Source organism: Lissotriton helveticus, chromosome 3_1 (assembly GCF_964261635.1).
Source record: "Lissotriton helveticus chromosome 3_1, aLisHel1.1, whole genome shotgun sequence".
In the NCBI taxonomy this organism is placed as follows: domain Eukaryota; kingdom Metazoa; phylum Chordata; class Amphibia; order Caudata; family Salamandridae; genus Lissotriton; species Lissotriton helveticus.
The window spans coordinates 2,061,982,309-2,062,005,573 of record NC_136061.1 but is presented as its reverse complement, the minus strand read 5'-3'; the positions used below and the strand labels follow the sequence as shown (position 1 = coordinate 2,062,005,573).

Below are 23,265 nucleotides of genomic sequence, written 5' to 3'. Positions count from 1 at the left end.
ATGTGAATGTTTATACAAAGCTGCAACGATTACTGTATATTCTGTTTTTATTTTACAACCGTCCAGGTTTATGATGGCATTGCTGCTGCCTTAAGTGTGCATCACTGACACAGGTAGCAAATTTATATGGTTCCATACCTTTAGAGAAGTAACAAACAACTGGTACAATTCTTGTCAATTTATGAATAAACAAAGTAGACCAACACATTAACTGACAATTTAATTAAAGTCATTGTCAAGAGTTATACTAGTCCACGGTTAAGGATTGAACTCATTTTTCAAGAGCAGATACAGAAAACAGTTCTATGTGGTTGTATTCTGGTCCTATGAGGTAGTTAAAATAAGACGGGTGTGCTAGCAGAAAACTGATTTGGTGGGTGGAGTGAGTAAGGAAGAAAAATCATGCGTATAATTACGTGATTTCGAAATAATGAACATGTGACCGGTTGGTACCTTTGCAAAACAGATTGGTTACACGATATTTCAAGGTGGTTGAAAAACATAATTTACTGTGAGTGACGAATTGAAAAAGAAATAGCAGAATCACGATTGATAAGATGAGGGTAAAGGTGCAAGATAACGAGGGATAGCTGGAATTACCACTGCCATTCTTTTCTCCTTTAGCTTAAATCTTGCATTATATGTCCAATTCATATACATCTTCCCAAATGTTCAGTTTGTATTTGTTAGGGCTTCCATACTACAGGTACTAAAGCTCTTATCTTGGACTTATAAGCATTAGATCATTTTAACGTCTTACCTACCTGAACTTACCAGGGTTTATTTATATATGTTTGGTTTCTTGCTCTGGAGAGGTTTCACAAGTATTGTATTGTAATTGCATTTATATAACGCTTACTACCCCTGTCAAGGCGCTTTTTGGGGAGGGGGTCCAGAAGGGATCCCGCCTATCAGGAGGAAGGGAACAACTTTGTAGTGAGACAAAGGCCCAAGGGGTACACTCTCACTGACAGGGCCGGACTGGGAACCAAAACTGGCCCCGGCAAAGTGCTCGGCCAGCCTCCCAGGGGAAGGTCTGAGCTCTTTGCCGGGGCCGGTTTTCGGACGATTTTGTTGCAGGGCCGATTTTGCAGCTATGCTGCATAAACGGCCCTGTAACAAAAACGGCCCCCAGGGGCCCAAAACCGGCCCCCACCCTTGCGGCGCACCGGGGGATTGCCCGGTGCCCGCAACGGCCAGTCCGGCCCTGCTCACTGAACAAGTAATACTAAAAACAGAGTATCACTTGTACTACAAGAGAAATATCCTAACCCCTATGGGGGCTCTGTTAGTGTTTATGTTGTAAAGTTGAATCTACTACCGTAAAGAAGACTCGAGGCGGAAGTAAATAGTAGTAGTCTTTATTCTGTCACCCACTCTCCAAGACTGCCAGGTGGCTCTCAACATTCTACAGCAGACTCCAGTGGAACATACCATCAGGGAGGGGAGGGGAGGGGGGGGGGGGGCGGGAATGTACCACTGTGAATATACAAATTAGTGTGAGCAGATTTCAACACATTTCCCAATGACCAGTATAACTATACATTTAGTATAAGCAGATTATAACACACCTCCCTTCGCTAATGAAGGGTCAAAGAGGGAGGAAGGAAGGAAGGAAGGAAGGAAGGAACTGAAAAGAGGGAGAGGGGGCTTCCACAGATGTCAACCAAAAGAAACACCTGATACAACGGGGGAGCAGGAGGAAGGAAAGAGAGCTGTCCAGACAGGATGCCAGAAAGGATAGAAAAGTAAAGATAGAGGACAGATGCAACAAGTTAAAACCATCATGAATGTAACAGAGAACAAGCAACAAAAGGGCGATCAGGATTTCACCTTCAATATACTCCTGTTATGCAGGCATAAACTTTTAATGGTTTCCTCAAATGTACCTTTAGCATGGCTTACACAACTGACGGGTTCTTCTGGAGGGTAAATCTCCAAAATACTCTAGCAGTGTATTAATAGAGAGGCCCTACTGATAGCTTCTCTATGAGGGGATGGAGCATCCTCGTCGCCAGTGTTGTAAAGTTGAATCTACTACCGTAAAGAAGACTCGAGGCGGAAGTAAGTAGTAGTAGTCTTTATTCTGTCACCCACTCTCCAAGACTGCCAGGTGGCTGTCAACATTCTACAGCAGACTTCAGTGGAACGTACCATCAGGGAGGGGAAAGGGGGGGGGCGGGAATGTACCACTGTGAATATACAAATTGGTGTGAGCAGATTTCAACAAATTTCCCAATGACCTGTATAAATATACATTTAGTATAAGCAGATTATAACAGTTTATTAAGCAGGGGGAAATTATTTTTTATTATGACCCTCACACAATTGTAATAATAAAAAAAAAAATACCTCACTCAGTCCAAGGTATCCCTTGCCATTTTATGATTGCTTGCTTTATGTACAGGCAGTAAATTGTGAATGTACTCCTCACTGGGTAATTGTATTGCTTTTACGTCCTGAATAAAGCTCTGGACCAAATAGGCTGCAACATGTCGGAGAATATTTTAGGGCCTTAGGACCATTATATCATAAACACCCCATTATATAATTTTCAGACCGCGAATAAAGGGATACCTTAGTTTGGGTGAGGTGTTTTATTATCTCCCCTATCAAACTAGTATTCAAAGAGCTCCCTGGAACTTCATTAAACAGTCTTCGGTTCCCATTGTGAAATAGGATTTTTCTCTTGTAGATCAAGGGATACTGTAGTTGTTTGTTGAGGTTTCACATTTGCCTGAGTCTTGGCTGTGAACCCTGCCATATGCCTTCTTATCCACAAGAGGGATAATTTAGTGCAGCATTCCAGGAAGTAACAAATCTCAAAGAACACCCAATGTTCTGTTTTTTAAGGATACAGTGTCTTAAGAAAAGACTTGGTGAGGATCCAAATTGGGATCTTGTTTATAAAAAAAAAAATCAGGCTGGTTATTTCTTTACTGCCCATTCCTTATTTTTTTCTTTTATTGCCCAAATAGCCAACATCTATTGATTTTGAATTAAACAGGAAATGTATATTTCACTGAGCTCCAGAGTGAGCAAATAAGTGCTAACACTAGTTCAAATTAAGATTCTTCTTCTTTTTTAATTTAAGCTAACAGGAATACTTTTAGAGCTTTTTCAGAATACAGTTTGAATTTGAATGGATTTCATTCCCTCATGTAGAGAATGCCACAAAGTGCTTGTCACTGTTCAGTCCAAAAATGCACCAGGAATTGATGTGAATTGGAGTGCTTTGTTACCTGATATATAATTTCTTCTATATAGTACAATGGAATTCGATCCTAACTCTGATTCCACATGATCTGTAAGTCCTCATACTGCCAGAGAACAAGTTTTATTTTAACATGTAAAAGACTTTCGCACACTTCAAATCTTACTCGAGATTGTACTGTAGTCTCTCTTTTTTGGCTGGTAAGCTGGTCCTTTACACAGTGATGCACAGTTGAATCAGTCTTGAAACCTTATTTCAACCCAGCTTCTCTTCTTGCGGAGACTGGCTGATGTTTGGGTTAAGAGCTGTAGAGCATCATTTCAGGAAGTGTTGTTGCAAGCACACCCCTCGCACTGAAGCAATTCCAAAGCACTTTGTAAATATCAAATAAACTTAAAGTGAATGCATCACTCTGGTGAGGTCTTTAAGATGAAGACTTGCTGAATTACATAAGAAAAGTATCCTTGAGTTGTGTTGTTTCCGTCTCCCTACTGTTGATTAAGTCTCAACACCATGCATTTACTAGTGTGACAAAATTTGTCTTTAGAGACCTGACCCCCATTCAGTGAACTTCTGGCTGTTTGCTTTTAATGGCAGTTAAAGTGTCTCTACTCCGGCCAAAAACATGCCGACAAAACGTTCTGATACAGCATGGCTAGAAATCTTTTAACAATTAAACACAATTGAAGAGCAAATGATATCCCTCAATTTTCTCACAATCCTCAATAAAAGTATACATAGGTGATTGCAAACCCAATCTCTGCATTTTGGAGAGATTTCCGAAGCCAATCCCTACCTCCTTATAACTTTTAAACTGTCAATCATTGGTACGTCCATTTTAGTGCACAAATGAATCTTTGGTTGAGTGTTGGATGATATTAAAAAATCAGTTCATCAGGCCCCTAATAGTTATTTTGGCAGTTGATGGCAACCATTACTAATAAATACTTCTACATTCCTTTTGTTTCGGCTTTCCTGTGGAGTCCCCAAAAAACGATCTTATCTTCTTTTGAATGTCACCTCAATAACTTGTCAGCCCGGTTTGTCAACAAGTGAATTAACACCAACCAGTTTGGAGGCAAACCTCTACTCTTCTACCGGTATTGATTTTTTTTCCTGAAGTCGTGTCTGTCAGTTCTGGGTGCCTAGGTCTTGTCTAAAACTCAACACTACACTGACTCCAACCCAAAAATGCTGAACTGACTGTATTGAACCTCCTAGTATTTATTTCTGAGTGAAGCAAAAAGAAAAAACCCATGCAACCTAATGCCAACTCCTTTTTTTTTTTTTTTTTTTTTTTTTTTTGCACACTCCCGCACTAGCTCCTAAAAATATTTTTTTCTGCCCAACTGTTGAAGACCTGGTATTTTGCTACCTGGACATTGGGAATGCTGAACTCTGCTCCACACTCTAACCTGGCACTCATGAAAATTCTCTAGGTGCAGCGCGTAGAGGCGACAATCAACCTGTGTAGTTTGACAAATTCAGCTAGTTTTATATCATTTTAGCCAGCTGCACCTTTCGTTCTGGGACTTGAAGTTTGTTGTTCCCATTAGAGTTGCGGGCTCCCAAATGCCAGCAGGCTTAGTGATGTTGAATAAATAGCCTTGCTATTCTTTGACGTAATGTAACATGTATGTATTAAAAAAATCGATCTTTGCGAACATTTCTTAATTTTGCCACTTTTCGTGATTTGCAATAATTTCTGTTGGCTCATATCCAAACGACCCTAGGCTATAGTTATTACGTCTTGTGATATTGTTAACAGTTCGAATATTCTTACACGTATATCTCCGATCCAGTACTGGTAGGTAGAGTGTTTTTGAGTGAACTAGATTTATAACCCAAATTGTTCCAAATATAGGTTCCGTCCAAAGTTGGAGAAATCGTTATAATGTGTAAACTGTAACGTATGTCCGATGCCTCTGTAATCGGAGTGGTTGAGTGGTTATTGTGAGTTTAGAACGTTTCTTCAGTGATTTCAGAAACCTGCAAAGATTGTTTTTTTTTTGGGAGAGGGGGTGTGGGGGGGGGGGGAGTGGTGACTTTATCACGCACCTGTTACTGGTGTTTCTCAGATGAGTATCATTCGTTTTCACAGTGGTTCTGTTTTCTGTCCGCAGTAGTTATTTTCCGCACTGCCATAATTAGGGTGCCTGAAATAAAACATTTTTTGTGTGTGCAGCATTTTATATTCTCTCTTGCACTTCCAGACTCTACCAAATGTAAACATTCATGTGATGTTTTGATCTAGTCGATCTTTGATTTCCGCCATCACCACTGCAGTTGCCTGGTTTAATTAATTATCACAAATGAACAGCAGATTGCAAGTGTACTTGTACTATCTATTCTTTGTGGTATAAATGTTTAACATCAGTCGTGTTGATTTAAATCTTCAGATAAGCTGTTCATCTTGCATTCTCTTTCGAGACATGAGATATGAGGCAAGGAACACGTGTAGAGAGTGAGGTTTGTTACAAAATTAATATATACCTCCCAGAATTTTGGGGGACAAATTCATTTCTTTGGAAAAGAAAAAGTGTAAACTAATGCTCTATCCAACAAAGTAGCACACAAGGGTTCTAGAGACTACATTTCTGAGGTTTATTTTATTAGTGTGCTCAGAATTAATTACATGTTGCATTTACTGCTTTATCCGCCATGGCAACCCAATGAACTTCGACACAAACTTTAGTTGTATGTGTGCAAGGACTGGGTTTGTTCTTGCTATTGGAAATGGCTAACAACCCTAAATCACGTATTTTTCAGATACGTCTTGATTCAGAAACTCCGCTTGTATATTATTCTTTTAAAAACAAGCATATGCAATGCAATAGGTCTCACATTTACTCGAGTTTGAGCTATTGGCATTGTAAATGACAATGACATTTATTGATGTTTTGGTGTTTAAACCATAAATAAAAGGCATTGTCATTTACAATGTTGTTAGACCTAGTGTTTTCCTAGCCAACACGTGGGTAGAATGGCACAGAGGGGAAGACTAATTCCAAAGGCTAAATGTGTAAAGCTTGCGTAAAACCTCTCAGGAACTCAGCGCCCATCCATTCCAAAAACGACACTACACCTTGTTAGGAAAATAAGGTTCGTACTTTATAAAAATAGACTCTGTTCTCTTTGCTTTGATAATTCCTTGGTTACATTAGTACATCACCTTTCACATTAATGCAGTTTATATCACTTAATACGTTTCCACATTGAGGGCTTGAACACTCTTTCTACTTTCCCCCTCCAAAAGTGAGCAAATATAACAGTTAATGCTTCCTAACCTCTTTCTAGACAAGGCGATAATGCAAGGGTCAAAGGGATCTCTTAAAAACTGGGGTTTCCTGTAGGGTAACCACCTGATACCTTACCCCTAAGCGTGCAGGATCAAGCACTCTTATTTTCACAGACTACAATGCTTCACAATGGTTCGCCCTGCTGTCTCACTAGAAAAGGAATGGGTAAAATTAACATTACATTTCACTTTATCCCTGTTGATACCCCCTCATTTCGGTAAGCGCAACTTGGTAGGATTTAGATACACTTTTGCTTCAGGATGAGTGTTTTTCCCTTCTCTTCCCTGGAATGAGGGACCCAGCCCACTATGTTTAGTTGGCTTAAACTGAGCCCCACACGAGTGTCACTCTCCCCACTTCAACACCTCCCCTTGGCAGATCGGCAACCCTCGTGTTCACCAGTTCCAGCACTGGTTGCTTTTTATTGTGGCTGTTTAGTTCAGGGCAAGAATAATGCTGTTCTACTTTTATTCTTGGCAGTTCACTTGGCCCCCCTTTGAAGCACCGCTTCTCTTATGGACCGCCTTCGCCCTTCACACGTTATTAACCCGGCTTACTTGGGTCACTGTTGGTGTCCTTTTCGATGACGTGAGTCGGTCTTGTGAGGCAGCCTCGCCACGGGGTCTGAGCGCGGCCGTGCAGCGTTCTCCTACAGCAGAACAGAACCGCTGACTGAACTTTCCTTCCGCGGCGCAGACAAGGTGCGGCAGGACCTCTCCTCACGATCCCCTTCCGGATACGGCTGCGGCTCCTCCCTCACTGCTGACGCCGGGGCACCTCCGGAAGCTCTTCTTCCGCTCCGCCCTCACCGCTGACGCCGGGGCACCTCCGGAAGCTCTTCCTCCGCTCCGCCCTCACTGGCAGGGGTCCGTCTTCCACCGCGACGATGCTGCAGGTCAGCTGCTCTTGATCTCCTCTGAAATGCGACCGCTGCTCCTCTTGCCGCCGACACCGGAGCCTCCGCTCGGTCTCTGCTTGGTAAGGTCTGTGCCACACACGCAAGGGCGATCCGGTAGCGGGGTGCAGGCTCCACAGTTTGTGTCAGGTGGAACTCTGGAGGTTCTGAGAGGGTGGGCAGACCTTGGAATGAACTTCTATTCACCAGTTGTGGGATGCCAATTAATTGTTTGGTCACAAAGTTTATTTATGATTCTGCCAGATCAGGGTTTGGTCAACACCAGAGGGGCAGCGTCAGAACAGGTGATCGCCGGCCCGCAAGTCGATCGTTCCCTGGTAAAGCACGGTCCTCCTCACAATATTGCCTCTCTCCTTCTCTGGTCACAGGTTTCTCTACACAAAATGGCCACCTGAGTACTGGCCTTTTATAGGCTGACCCCAGTCCCCTGGAACCTGCCAGATGGTTCCAGAACCTTCTTCATGTAACTCAATGGGTCAGCTTGGTTGTGATGTCCGTTATGACAGTTGGTGGACTCCATTTTAGGTTTCTTGGATCTCACTAAATTTTCATGTGGATGACTAGGCCTTAAGGTTAAGGCAAAACGTCCTACTCAAGGAACACTTAGCCCCACAGTCAATGCTGACAACCAAAAATCTGGGTGAACATAAGAAAAAAAACTAATAACACGCAGAGGCCAAAGGGGACAAAATAAATTATAATTGTGAGGGGACCCCCAAAAACAGACAGGTCTAACACGCGTCCCCCCCAGCTGAAAGTGGGGAGAACTACCCAACCCCTTGGGAGTCCTCATCACTAAGGCGGAAATACCTGGAGAGACCGTCTGCATTGGCGTGGTCCACTCCAGGCCGATGTTCCACCCGGAAGTCCATTCCCTGTAGGGAGATGGACCACCTCAACAGCTTGGGATTTTCCCCCTTCATTTGCATCAGCCAACGAAGGGGTCGGTGGTCAGTCTGAACCAGGAAGTGTGAGCCAAAGAGGTATGGCCGCAGCTTCTTCAGAGCCCACACCACCGCAAAAGCTTCCCTCTCAATCGCACTCCACTTCTGTTCCCGGGGAAGCAATCTCCTGGATAAGAAGACTACAGGCTGATCCAGGCCCTCTTCATTTAGTTGCGATAACACTGCCCCAATGCCATGTTCTGATGCATCTGTTTGGACAATGAACTCCTTGGAGAAGTCTGGGGCCCTCAGGACCGGTGCCACACACATTGCCTGCTTCAACTTTTCAAAGGCTTGCTGACAAGCCTTTGTCCAAACTACCCGTCGAGGTCGTTTCTTGGAGGTGAGCTCCGTGAGGGGCGCTACTATAGTGCCATACCCCTTCACAAAGCGACGGTAGTAGCCTGTGAGGCCCAGGAAAGCTCGGACCTCAGTCTGTGTCTTGGGGGGTTCCCAGGCCATGATTGCCTCAATCTTTGCCTGCAGGGGCTGCACTGACCCCCTACCCACCAAGTGTCCAAGGTACACAACCGACCCCTGCCCAATCTGGCATTTGCTGGCCTTGATTGTCAATCCAGCCTTTTTCAGGGCCTGGAGAACTGCTTGCAAATGTTGCAAATGGTCCTCCCAACTGCTACTGAAGACAGCAATGTCATCCAGGTAGGCAGCGGAGAAACTCTCCATTCCAGAGAGGACCTGGTTCACCAGCCGCTGAAATGTGGCAGGGGCGTTCTTGGGCCCAAAGGGCATCACACAGAACTGGAAGTGTCCCTCAGGCGTGGAGAAGGCTGACCTTTCCTTTGCTCCATCTGTCAAGGAGATCTGCCAGTACCCTGAAGTGAGGTCAAAGGTACTTAGGTATTGGGCAGCTCCTAGCCGGTCAATTAACTCATCCGCCCTAGGGATCGGATGAGCATCAGTCTTTGTAACTGAGTTCAGTCCTCGGTAATCCACACAGAACCTCAGTTCTGGTGTGGTGCCTGGTGGGGCGGCTTTTGGCACTAGCACCACCGGACTGGACCAAGGGCTGTTGGAAGGTTCTATCACTCCTAGCTCCAGCATCTTGGCAACCTCGCCATGGATGCTAGCCTTCACCTTGTCCGACAGCCTGTAGGTCTTTGACTTCACTGGGGGGCTGTCTCCTGTGTCCACATCATGGGTACACAGGTGGGTTCTTCCCGGGACAAGGGAGAACAGCGAAGAGTACTGCTCCAATACCTGGCGGCAATCCTCTCGTTGCTCAGGAGTTAGGGATGGGGAGAGAATCACTCCCTCCACCGACCCATCCTTCTCTTGGGATGAAAAAAAATCCGGGAGAGGCTCGCTTTCTGTTTCCTCGGCACCATCAGTCACCAACATCAGGATGACCTCTGGCCTCTCATGGTGGGGTTTGAGGCGATTGGCATGCAGCACCCGTAGGGGCTGTCGCGGGGTCTTAAGATCCACCAAGTAAGTGGCCTTACCTTCTTCTCCAACACCTCAAATGGGCCTGTCCAACGATCTTGAAGGGCACTTAGCTCTCCAGGTTCCATCACCCATACCTTTTGGCCAGGCTCCAACTCCACCGGGTGAGCATTTTGGTCGTACCATTCCTTCATTACTGCCTGGCTGGCCTCCAAGTTTTCAGAAGCCTGCTCCCACAACTTGGCCATCTGGCTCCTGAAGGCCAGCATGTAGCTCACCACATCCTGAGGAGGTTTCCTGGGAGACTTTTCCCATCCATCCTTCACCAGGCTGAGAGGCCCACGCACAGGGTGCCCATACAACAATTCAAAAGGGCTGAAGCCCACTCCCTTCTGCGGCACCTCTCTGTAAGAGAACAGCAAGCAAAGCAGGAGGACGTCCCATTTCCTCCGTAAGCTCTCCGGCAGACTTCTTATCATGCCCTTCAGGGTCTTATTAAACCTCTCAACCAGTCCATTTGACTGGGGGTGATAAGGAGTGGTGAACCGGTAGGTCACTCCACACTCCTTCCACATTGTCCGCATGTAAGCTGACAGGAAGTTGGTCCCCCTGTCGGACACAACTTCCTTGGGGAATCCTACTCGGGTAAAGATTCCCATCAGGGCCCTAGCCACCACAGGTGCAGTAACAGTCCTCAGAGGGATGGCCTCTGGGTACCGTGTGGCATGATCCACCAGAACCAGGATAAACCTGTGACCAGCTGTTGTTGGTGGATCTAATGGCCCTACAATGTCGATGCCCACCCTTTCAAAGGGGGTGCTAACGACTGGAAGTGGTTCCAGGGGAGCCTTTAGCTTCACCCCTGTTTTCCCACTGGCCTGGCAGGATACACATGTCCGACAGTAAGTGTTGGACGCCACTTTCATCTGAGGCCAGTAAAAGTGGAGGACAAGCCGAGCAAAGGTCTTGTCCTGGCCTAAGTGTCCTGCCAAGGGTATTGCATGAGCCAATTCCAGCAGAAAGGCTCGGTATTGCTGCGGGACCACCAAGGCCCTTGATGAGCCAGGTAGGGGTACCTTGGGTTCACTGTAGAGGAGTCCATCCTCCCAGTAAATATGGTGGTGTCCCGTAGCATCACCTGCTGCTTGGGCTTCAGCCTGTCGCCTCAGTCCCTCAAGGGTAGGGCACTCCCTCTGCCCCTTACAGAATTCCTCTCTGGTAGGACCTCCCTCCACATGCCACTCGGCAGGGATGGGTAAATCCTCCAGAGAGTCTACTTCCCCCTCCACGGACTCCTGGTCCACCACCGCAGGTGGCCGATCTGTCTCATGGGGTGTGGAAGCCGGAGCAGGCTCTCCCTGTCTCCGGGTCTGTCCCTTTTTAGCAGCGGGTTGGGCCATTGTTCCAGGCTCCAACCCAGGCGAACTCCCTCTCCGGGCAGTCGCAGACCGTGTGCTTACACAGGCCCAGTCAGGTGTACCCAGCATCGCAGAATGCGTCCGGTATTCCACCTCTCTCCAAGTGTTGTGCTCCATGTCATTCCCCAACAGACAATCAACTGGCACGGCAGGGCTTACGGCAACTCTAAGTGAACCTGCAACCCCCTCCCACTCAAAGGGAACCTCAGCCACTGGATAGTGGCCCATTCTGCCGTCAGCCATCGCGGCGGGGTGGAGTACATTAGGAACAACCTGCTCTGGAGACACCAGTTGACTTCTCACCATAGTCATACTGGCTCCTGTATCTCTCAGAGCCTCCCCTCTTTGGCCATTGATGGTGACCCATTGCCCATACTTTGTAGTATTTGGGGGCACCTGGATCTTTGGAACCATCTCCCGCTCTCCCAGGGACACTAAGGTGACACCCGCCCACTCACCCCCCTTATCTAAGGGCAACTCCTCCCCGAGCGCTACACTAGCTACTCCCGGTGACTTTCCTCCGGTGGGAGGGGGTGGTCTCTTTGGGCATCTGACATCTCCCTTATAATGTCCAACACCACCACATTCAAAACAGTGGAGAACCCTTGGCTGCTGGCTTTGGCCAGGATTAGGGTTTCTGGGCGGGTTTGCCCTAGGGGTGAAACCTGCTCCCTTACCTTGGAAATTATTTTGGGGACCTTTGGAGAACTCCTTCTTTTTATCTCCCCCCCTCCTTCTTCTGGGGGGCGCCCTGTCCGGCTTTTTGAGAATCCCCTCCAGTCCCCTTTGAGGACACCCGGGTACTAGCCCAGATGTCCGCCTCCTCAGCAAGCTTCCTGGGGCTGGTCAGCTTGCTGTCCACCAGGTGCTGTCGCAGCTCGGGAAAACATTTCTCGAGTAGGTGTTCCTTGAGTATGAGGTCATATAAACCTTCATAGTCCCCTACCTTGCTGCCTTTCACCCAACCCTTCAAGGTCTTCCTGGCGTAATCAAGAAAGTCCACCCAATTCTGTGTGGCTACTCCTGAATTTCTGCCTATACTTCTCAGGAGTTAGTCCAAACTTCCTTATCAGCGCCACCTTCATTGTAGGGTAGTGGGTTTGCTCATCCTGCTCCAGGGCCAACAAGGTATCCCTGCCAGTAGGTGGCATATATTTATACAACCTACCCCCCCAGTGGGCTTCCAAGATCCCATGGGCCCTCAATGAGACCTCATAGGCGGCTAGCCATTTCGCAATATCATCACCTGGGGTGTAGCTAGCAATGACATCCTTGGGTAAGTAGGTTCTGGATTCTCTGGTGTTCACCTTAGTTTCGCTGCCACCATTATCTGGATTGAGGGACCTTTGCATTAAGGCTTGTAGGTCCATCTCTTTGATGGCTCGCTCATGGGCTAACCTCCTGTCCTCCCTTTCCATATCCATCCTAGCTAATTCCAACTTCGTTCTCCTCTCCTCCCTCCTATCTTCTAGCTCGGCGTCAGTTAAACCCCTCTCTGAGACGCTGCTGCCCGCCCTCGAAGGTGTCCTGGGACCTGTCAGCAGATTCCCCCCTCTAGCTTGGTTCAACATTGCAATCTCAAGGACAGTGTCCCCGTCACTCTCTTCAGTATCTGGTTCTTCCCTTAAATGAGCTTCCACCCATGCCCTTATGCTTGTCAGCAACTCTCCTTTCTTGGCACCTTTGTTAAAGAATACCCCTTGTTGCTGACACCATTCTCTGAGTTGGGCCACAGTATTGGATTCTAGCTCTTTAAAATTCAATTCCATCTTTCACTATGGAATAAAATTAACACACAGGAGAAAACCAAGAAGTGACCTGAGGTTAACCTCCACCCACCACCAGGAGTAAATTTGGAAAATCAAAATATAAATTTGGGAGGCCGCTTGGAGAAAACTCCAGGTGTAGGTTTATGGTGCACCCTGAATTACTGCAAGGTATACGCAAGCACAAGTAGTATCCCACCGCTGAAACACCAATATGTTAGACCTAGGGTTTTCCTAGCCAACACGTGGGTAGAATGGCACAGAGGGGAAGACTAATTCCAAAGGCTAAATGTGTAAAGCTTGCGTAAAACCTCTCAGGAACTCAGCGCCCATCCATTCCAAAAACGACACTACACCTTGTTAGGAAAATAAGGTTCGTACTTTATAAAAATAGACTCTGTTCTCTTTGCTTTGATAATTCCTTTGTTACATTAGTACATCACCTTTCACATTAATGCAGTTTATATCACTTAATACGTTTCCACATTGAGGGCTTGAACACTCTTTCTACTTTCCCCCTCCAAAAGTGAGCAAATATAACAGTTAATGCTTCCTAACCTCTTTCTAGACAAGGCGATAATGCAAGGGTCAAAGGGATCTCTTAAAAACTGGGGTTTCCTGTAGGGTAACCACCTGATACCTTACCCCTAAGCGTGCAGGATCAAGCACTCTTATTTTCACAGACTACAATGCTTCACAATGGTTCGCCCTGCTGTCTCACTAGAAAAGGAATGGGTAAAATTAACATTACATTTCACTTTATCCCTGTTGATACCCCCTCATTTCGGTAAGCGCAACTTGGTAGGATATAGATACACTTTTGCTTCAGGATGAGTGTTTTTCCCTTCTCTTCCCTGGAATGAGGGACCCAGCCCACTATGTTTAGTTGGCATAAACTGAGCCCCACACGAGTGTCACTCTCCCCACTTCAACACCTCCCCTTGGCAGATCGGCAACCCTCGTGTTCACCAGTTCCCGCACTGGTTGCTTTTTATTGTGGCTGTTTAGTTCAGGGCAAGAATAATGCTGTTCTACTTTTATTCTTGGCAGTTCACTTGGCCCCCCTTTGAAGCACCGCTTCTCTTATGGACCGCCTTCGCCCTTCACACGTTATTAACCCGGCTTACTTGGGTCACTGTTGGTGTCCTTTTCGATGACGTGAGTCGGTCTTGTGAGGCAGCCTCGCCACGGGGTCTGAGCGCGGCCGTGCAGCGTTCTCCTACAGCAGAACAGAACCGCTGACTGAACTTTCCTTCCGCGGCGCTGACAAGGTGCGGCAGGACCTCTCCTCACGATCCCCTTCCGGATACGGCTGCGGCTCCTCCCTCACTGCTGACGCCGGGGCACCTCCGGAAGCTCTTCCTCCGCTCCGCCCTCACTGGCAGGGGTCCGTCTTCCACCGCGACGATGCTGCAGGTCAGCTGCTCTCGATCTCCTCTGAAATGCGACCGCTGCTCCTCTTGCCGCCGACACCGGAGCCTCCGCTCGGTCTCTGCTTGGTAAGGTCTGTGCCACACACGCAAGGGCGATCCGGTAGCGGGGTGCAGGCTCCACAGTTTGTGTCAGGTGGAACTCTGGAGGTTCTGAGAGGGTGGGCAGACCTTGGAATGAACTTCTATTCACCAGTTGTGGGATGCCAATTAATTGTTTGGTCACGAAGTTTATTTATGATTCTGCCAGATCAGGGTTTGGTCAACACCAGAGGGGCAGCGTCAGAACAGGTGATCGCCGGCCCGCAAGTCGATCGTTCCCTGGTAAAGCACGGTCCTCCTCACAATATTGCCTCTCTCCTTCTCTGGTCACAGGTTTCTCTACACAAAATGGGCACCTGAGTACTGGCCTTTTATAGGCTGACCCCAGTCCCCTGGAACCTGCCAGATGGTTCCAGAACCTTCTTCATGTAACTCAATGGGTCAGCTTGGTTGTGATGTCCGTTATGACAGTTGGTGGACTCCATTTTAGGTTTCTTGGATCTCACTAAATTTTCATGTGGATGACTAGGCCTTAAGGTTAAGGCAAAACGTCCTACTCAAGGAACACTTAGCCCCACAGTCAATGCTGACAACCAAAAATCTGGGTGAACATAAGAAAAAAAAAAAAACTAATAACAAGCAGAGGCCAAAGGGGACAAAATAAATTATAATTGTGAGGGGACCCCCAAAAGCAGACCGGTCTAACTTAATTACTTAAACTCTCGCAAATGCGAGACCTATTGCATTCCAAATGCTTGAAAGCATTTCTGAGTTGCCCCCTTATGCCTTTCATGTCCCCTGAAGGGCTCCCGTTTGCTACGAGTTACATAAAGTAGCAGGTGGTAACAACTGTGCAGGAAAGACGCTCCTACAGTAAGAGAAATTCATTAAATAAAATAATGCTTACAGACTAAAGCGGACCTACTGTGTAACAACCAAAGTAAAAGGGCCAGTCCTCATGGGATGTTGCAAATGAAGACAAGGTGGTACTAAGAAGGGATTAAAATGCCTAATAAATCATAAGCCAGTATTTACGAAGGACTATGACACAAGCCAATGACCAATATGGGCGGAGACTGGGCGGAGCTTCAAGTACATACTCCAATAAAGCATGGCTTGCAGAGCTGCACATGCGCTGACCAGGCTCTACCTAAAATCAAAAGGAATATTTATTTACCTCTTTGTTTTTTGTTACCCGTTGACCATTGAATATTCCCAAAGCATATTTGTGTGTCAGTGGCAGCTTGTAGTGACATCTTATGACTAAAGATGGATTTATGCCAACTACTGCCTTTGTTAAGTCTTCATTTTGAGCTCCAAGGTGCCCGCTGGCAGGCCCGCACTCAAACAGCGGTAATGGTAAAATGGAACTGCACCCAAAGGGACATTGACATGAACTACATTACCCATAATTCATCGTTCGATGCTCATTCGAGCCGCCCATCTGAGGGCAGTTAAATTATCAATTAGAGGGAGTGTCTAAAGAATGCTTTTCCCAGGTTGAGCCTCTGAAGACGAGCAACACAGTTCAGAAACGCGGCTTCCATCCGTGACAGGGGAGCTGCAGCTGCCGGCGCACACAGGGGTCCTTTACCCGTTGAATTAATTGCTGCTGTTTGAGTGCGCGCTGGCCAGCGAGCAACTTGGAGCTTCAAAATATATATATATATATATATATACTTGAAGGTTACAAAGTCATTAAAGTTAGGCTCAGATTGGGGGCGTAGCTTAGCTTAGTCACGCAGCAAGATGGCTGCTCAATAGAGTGGTTCGGCTGGCTGAAAACATAATCCTTCTTCATTGGCCGCCTAATCTGCGACTCGCCACTTCTCAGCTCACACCGGGTGTTGCGGCTCCCGCTTTGCTGTGGACCCCTGGGACGCGGGCGAAGCCTGCTGCTGATGGCAGAGGCCGTGGCCTAGGTTGACGCGGTTGTCGCCAAGACTGTGTGGCGGCTTGGCCGTAATAGTCCAGTTTGAGCTGGGGGCTGATTGAAGAGAGTAAAGCCCAGCTGCTACCGGAGCTGAGGGGCGTGGGCTTGGTAGCCTCCCCCCTCAGCCATCTCCCCCCTGCTACGAAGACCCTTTGACTGCTGCTGGGTGCCTCGGGCTGCACTTGTATCATTTGGAGGAGCGGTGCGCGCTGGCCACCCCGGGCCTGCTGTGTGGTGCCAGCTGTCAGTGGAGCCCGGTCCCGGATTGGAGTAAGCCCTCACGTATTGTGTTGCAGTGACGGGGGGCCCCAGGCTGCACTTCCATCGGTCTCGACTGGGGCCCTTCCTTACTCCCAGGTCGAGCTAGTGAGAGCAGGATGGAAACTATCTGGGTGGGGCCTGCTCAGTCCGGGTTGCTTGCTGGTTACTGGCCCCTCCACCGCCTGTCCCCACAGCCTTTGCCCAGCCAACGGCCCCAACAAGTGAAGGACACCAGCCCATGTTGCTGCAGGCGTAGACAGAGAGGGCCTACTCGTACTCCCCGGTGCCAGCTATACCTCCAGGGCGTGGTGGGGTCTGGAACTGTGCTGCCCGGTCGGCTCTGCGAGGTGAGTCCCCTTCCTGACACAGGCCCAATCAGTCACTTCGGAACAGTCTACAATCTCTCACAAGGGTCCACACATTTCTCTGCCTTGCCCCAGCAGAAGTCCCTGCACTGTGGAGAGAAAAACAGAGACTTGGTAAGCCATAAGGGACACTGGGGCCTCCCGGGTTACCCTGCTACTGCATCTGAATTTATTGAACCATTGGATAGAACTTGAATCTCTTGGCTGAGTTGAAATCTGCACTGCCGCTGTGCACTGCTTGTACCTGTGGCTTCAGTGGGCAAGATGGACAAACACGATACCCGCCAATATCAACTTCCATTCGAAACTAAAAAGATCACATGCCAGACAGAAATGGATCAGCCATGGGAGATAATCACTGCCCCTTCTGCGGAGTTTATTAGTAGCAATGACTATCTCAAAGAAATCCTTGTTGATTTGAAAACTATCCTACGGACCATTGATGCCAAACTAGACCTCGTGGCCAGCCACCTTGACAGGATGGAAGAATGTGTCGACAAGCATAATGACTGTCTAGATCCGTTCCCTCTTGTCTAGGCTGCCCCTAGTTCTGACCCTCTCCAGGGAAGGCGGCAAAACGCAATGTGATTTCAGGTTATCTGCACTTTACCATTGCAGTCCAGGCCTCCGCAGAGAATTCTTGTCTGTCAAAAATCTTCTTCAAAAAGCCTTTTGCTTTGAATTGTTCTTTCTTTTTTTGTGATGATTTTCATCTTTTGCAGAACCCTGACACGGCAACACACCCTTCCCTGGCCCTTATCCTGCATCCTAGCACACTTAGCAGGACATCCCTTAAATATACTACACGCTCCATCTTTCTACCCTTTGACATCCAACTCAGACCCTCTAAACCTACAGCTTACAGACCATGGCATCAGGTATTAGGTGTCTGACGTGGAACGTACCAGGGCTCAATGATCCCAGAAAGGCTTGTCTTGTACACACTTACCTCGCAAGTCACCTGATTGATATTTGCTTCTTGCAAAAACTGCATCTCTCCCCCCTCTACCTCCTCTTGCCTACGAGCACGTCGATACATAGAAATACACTTCTGCTATTCTAACTATACCCATACTTACCACAATGACCTCCTCCTACTCTAAATTATGCAAGACAAACTCTGCACTGCTTACTGGGGAGCTGTATTTCTATCTTTTTGTTTTCGGTATTTTATGTAGGGCAAACTTGACCTGAAGGTATCGGGTATCTGAGCACTTTACATGAGCACCAGTTGCATTACATAAGGACACATTAATTTTTGTTACGCCCAGGGAGATTAAGTGATTTGTCCAGATTCACAGGATGTTTAGCGTTGTTGCTGAGACTCGAACCAGGATCCCCAGATTTAAGGTCGACCGCCCTAGCCGTTAAGCCACATCTTCCCCTCATTCTATCTTAAAGCTATACGACCTATCTGAGTAGACAGCATGCATCGTTTATAACTAGACTCCCACTTTACTGAGGGGTAGGTCTTACAAGTAATTGATAGTCTTCCAAACGACAAGGTACCCGGCCTAGATAGGCTCACTGCATCTTTCTACAAAGAATACACCACTCTGCTGACATTGCATCTATTATCCTTGTTCCAAGCCTCCCTGGAGGCTAAAGAATTACCACAGTCGGGCCATGAAGCCATCATAGTTACAATACTTAAACCGAGAAAAACCTGCACACCGATGCACCTCTATGGGCCACTATGTATGACAAAAGTGGACAATAAAATATTGGCCAAACTCATTGCTAACAGTCTTCTCCCTTCTCCTTCCAGATCTAGTTCAGCCAGATCAGCCAAACAACATCCGTACATTATTTGCGGTCATGAATAGTGTGGAGCCCTCTGTAGAATGGCCTTTCATTTGTGCTCTTCTCCGATGCCTCAGGCTGAGCCCTCAATTTGCGAGTCTCATTCACCTGCTGTACACCTCCCCATTGGCATTTACACCCCCTCCTGCCTTATGCTACCAGCACTACAAGATCAAGTCAAGAGCGCACAGATGGAACCGGTTTACATTGCTGATCTGTACCCTGATGGACAGTTCCTCTCCCCACCTGCCACCATGGACAACCCCTGCCCACCTGCAATGGATATTCTGCTATACCATCAAATTCGCACCACATGCTGTGCGTGAAATGCTTCTTTCCCTGATTCTCCGCATACTCTGCATGCACTCAAACATATGCTCACAAATGCTTCGCATCGGAAGCCTATCACATGCCTCTATACTGTCATGCAAGAAAAGGCGCCCATATGCACCTCTTCTGCCCCTGGTCTGTTTGCTAGTGTACGTTGAAGACCTACCACCGGCGCCTAAGACCTATGCTCCTACTCCTAGCTAAACGCCAACTAGCCAAACATTGGGGGAAGAAAGCTGTCCCAGAGTCGTGCTTTGGTTGCAGGATGCACTTTTTTTACCCTCTGTTTCTCTGTCCCCTCTTGACAGATTGCCCCGAAACTTTCAATGCACCTGGGCATTTGTTTTGGAAAAGTTCGTAATGATTCTTCAACCGGCTCCAAAGATTTAGGGAAGCCAAAAAATGCTTTTTCTATGGAAGCATGGTTCTTACTATAACTACATAATGATGATATATCTATCTATCTATAGAGTTAGGTAATAGTTCTGCCCACAGTTACCCAATAAATTGAGGGGCAGGTGGCGCAATAAAAACGATTGTGGGAATTGTTCGCATAAAGATTGGGTGGACATCTTCATCTTGAAAAAAGACCCCTCCTTTATCATAAAACCTTCGGATGAAGGAGTTAATATAGTCTTAATGGACTTGGAATTGTATTTGCAGGAGGCAATTGAACAATACGACCCACTACCAACGGCTCTCAGGAAATCCCCTGAGGGATATGGAAAAATAATTCCACATGAAGCTTCAAGTGTGGGACTACAAACGTTTATTGGAATGGGAGTAATTCATTAAAAACTGAACATAACAAAATAGCCACCTTCTATTTTTTTTTTTTTTTTTTTTTTTACCAAAAATTCATAAGAGTATATAAGTTCCACCTGGTAGGACAATAGTGAGCTTGATAGGCTGACTAATGGAAAATGGTGCACGATTCCAAGACCTGTTTTTACAATCTTATGTCACATCTTTACCTTCATATTTAAGGGACTCGACTGACTTCCTGCAAAAGTTGGATGGAATACCATGGAGAACTGAGTACGTCATGCTGACTCTGTGGTTTCCCTCTATACATCGATCAATCATAAGGATGGTATCGAGGCTATAAAATATTTTATAAGAGATAGGCCAATCGAGCATTTGGAACACACCCGAAAGGTGATACACATAACGTTCTATCTCCAGCTAAAGGGCACGGCGATGGGCGCCTCCTTCGCCCCCACCTATGCGAAGTTGTTCATGGAGTGGTGGGAGAAGGAGGTGCCATGGAAAAAGAGGATAACAACTTTTACATGGATATGGTTGTGCTCTGGTATCATTTTATAGACTTATTTATTTTGTTGGATGGGGAGATAACAGAACTGGATGAGTTCATTTTGAGATTGAACAACAATGAGCCCAACATCAAATTTACTTCATGTGTTAGTAAGACGCAATGCAAGTGTTAGGACGTAAATTTGGATGTTCAAGATGGAGATCTGGTCACAATCATCCATGCTAAAGTCACACCCACTAATTCAATCTTACATGCCAATAGCAGACATCCTGTAGCACTAAAATTGAATATTCCATACAGCCAACTGCTACGAGCGAAAAGAATCTGCTCAACAGAAGAACAATTGGAAAAAGAAATAAAAGGATGGACAAAGATTCATCCAATGGGGTTACCCGAGAAGTGTACTACAGGATGCTAGTGAAATAATCAGAAAGAAGACACACACACAGTTACTCTATCAAACAGAAATAGGTAAAGAAGGAAAAGACAAAAAGAAAACTTAAAAGAAAAGACTCCTTTTGGAGTACAATTCAGCAAATCCTACGATTTTGAGAATTTTAAAGAAAAAATGGAACCTATTGCAGAAAGAGGATCTCCTCAAAGATGTGGTGTACCAAAACCCAGAATAACTTAAAAAAAAGTAATTGGGAGACATCTTGACAAGGAGCCCTTTGGAAGTAACCAGAGAAAACAATTAGCTAACCAGCAATATAAAAGGTTTCACAAAATGTAGTTCCTGCAGAGCGTGGCAGTTTGTGATCAATCCGAAAACAATTGTAACATTGGATGGGTAAAGAACAATACAAGGAAGAATCCCTTGTGAGACAGAATTCGTATATTATGCACTTAAATGTAGCTGCAATAAATATTACATGGGCAGCACTGAATATTACAACATATAAAGACTATCAAAAATTTAGACTTGAGCTAGCCAATGGCTAATCATTTTGAGAATGTGCATGGTTGCTCCCTGAAAGGTTTCTTTTACTTTGGATTAAAACACATACCAAAAAATTGTAGAGGAGGGAGCAGGAATTGAGAAGAGCAGAATTTAAATTCATAATCATGATGGGCACAGAGATTCCAGCAGGACATAACACAAATGTGGAATTACATGTACATCTTTAGCCATTGAAGTTAGCACCTACAAGAAAGAACAAAATAAAGAGAATAAAAAAAAGAACATTCTACCATTTGTGAAATGATGGAACCCAGAGATGATTACAACATACTGCTCATGGGACATAGAATACGAAAGGGTTGTGAGGACTCTATAAAGGTGGTAGACAATGACACTTTATAAAAACGAGATATTTAAGATATTTTTTTTAATGAAAAGGACATGGGGGCATGTTGTGATGATCAAGATCGAGAAGAGGTCCATCGTAGTTCTAACTATCTGTTAAGATTAGACATATAAATAAATACATGGAAGATGTGGTCGCACCGGATGAACAGTGGAATGAAAGATACTAAGCACTTTAGTATATCCATCAGTATAGAGTAGCATGCGTCACTTCCTTAATAGAAATGCAATAGCACTGGACACTTTGAGAGGTTTGTGTAATAAGGGTACATGAAGAAGTGAAAAAGTAATGCACATGTCTCTTCAACCAGAGGAATAACTGCAATATCATGAAACACCTTAAAGCACATTTCACCTTTAGTTTTGTAGAGGAAGAAGTGCAATAATGAATTATGAGACATTCAGGAGTCAGATGCATAATAATGTGCCATAAGGATACATAGCATAGTAAAAATCATATTATGCATTTTGACACTTTTCCAGTTTGGGTCAACAGCAACCATTTTAATTGAACAGGTGCAATAGCACAAAACCCTTCTGAAGGATATTGCGATAAAGACAGAATAGGAGAGCAATTTACCTCTGAAGGATATGGTAATAATGACAGCTATTGGATTAGGAGAATAATTGATAGCAAACATAATATTAGGCATCCCATAATCAGAGACCGCATTATATTGCACAGGGCACTATCAGTACAGATCGCATAACAAACTAGGTAGAAATTGTACATCCTAAAAAGGAAAAGAAAAGAATGTAACTAAAAAATGCGATGGAACAAATGTAATATGGCAGTGACCATTAACCAGCCTAAGCGAGTAATCCACTCTCTAGTAGCCACCTGGGCATGAACATTGTGAAGGGACATGTTAAATAGAATGGTGGCTGCCCGTTGCAGTGTAAATGGAGGCCCAGTAGAAGGTATAAGCAGAAACGTGTCGGCCTGGAATCTAAATACTAATATGCAGAATCTTGTTAAAATGTTACAATCAATTAAAAAATGGAAAGGAAATAATGGGAGACTACTATACCTACAAAGATCATCCTCTATGGTGTCTGTGTTCTTCTGTATGGTGAGTCACAGAAGGTGACTGTGTGTGTGTGTGTGTGTGTGTGTGTGTCTGTGTCAATCACAGAAATGGAAATGATTTTAGACAAAGTTTGAAGTTTGCAGGGCATTGCGGGTAAGAACACTTCCTAGGAACCAAGTTAATCCCATCATCCTGGAGTCCACTCGATGTCAGTCTTCCGAATTGTCTGGGTCTGGTATTTTTCTCCAGGTGGGGGCTAACCCAAGCCCAATAAGTGCAGCCATTCACCATGGCAAGTGGGAAAATATTAGGATGTAGCCCTACTCTTCTAGCCTATATGGAAAAACACAAGAATCAAATGTCCTCACTCTTGCCTATGGGATGAGATGTTATAGTCCAGAGGAGACCAGAAAGGCTGTTGAGGCTTTAGGGGTGAGAGTCGGCCTGATGCCAGGATGGGCCAGAACCACACCATTCTTTATATTTAAAAAAAATGAATTATAAGAATCATTTCATTCTCTGGGCTT

The 23,265-nt window shown here is 45.8% G+C and overlaps 1 protein-coding gene across 3 annotated transcripts in view; it reads left to right on the top strand.

Annotated features, from left to right (window-relative positions):
* DET1 (DET1 partner of COP1 E3 ubiquitin ligase) overlaps positions 1–23,265 on the top strand; it is a 157,844-nt gene that overhangs the window by 21,702 nt on the left and 112,877 nt on the right. The window lies entirely within an intron of this gene.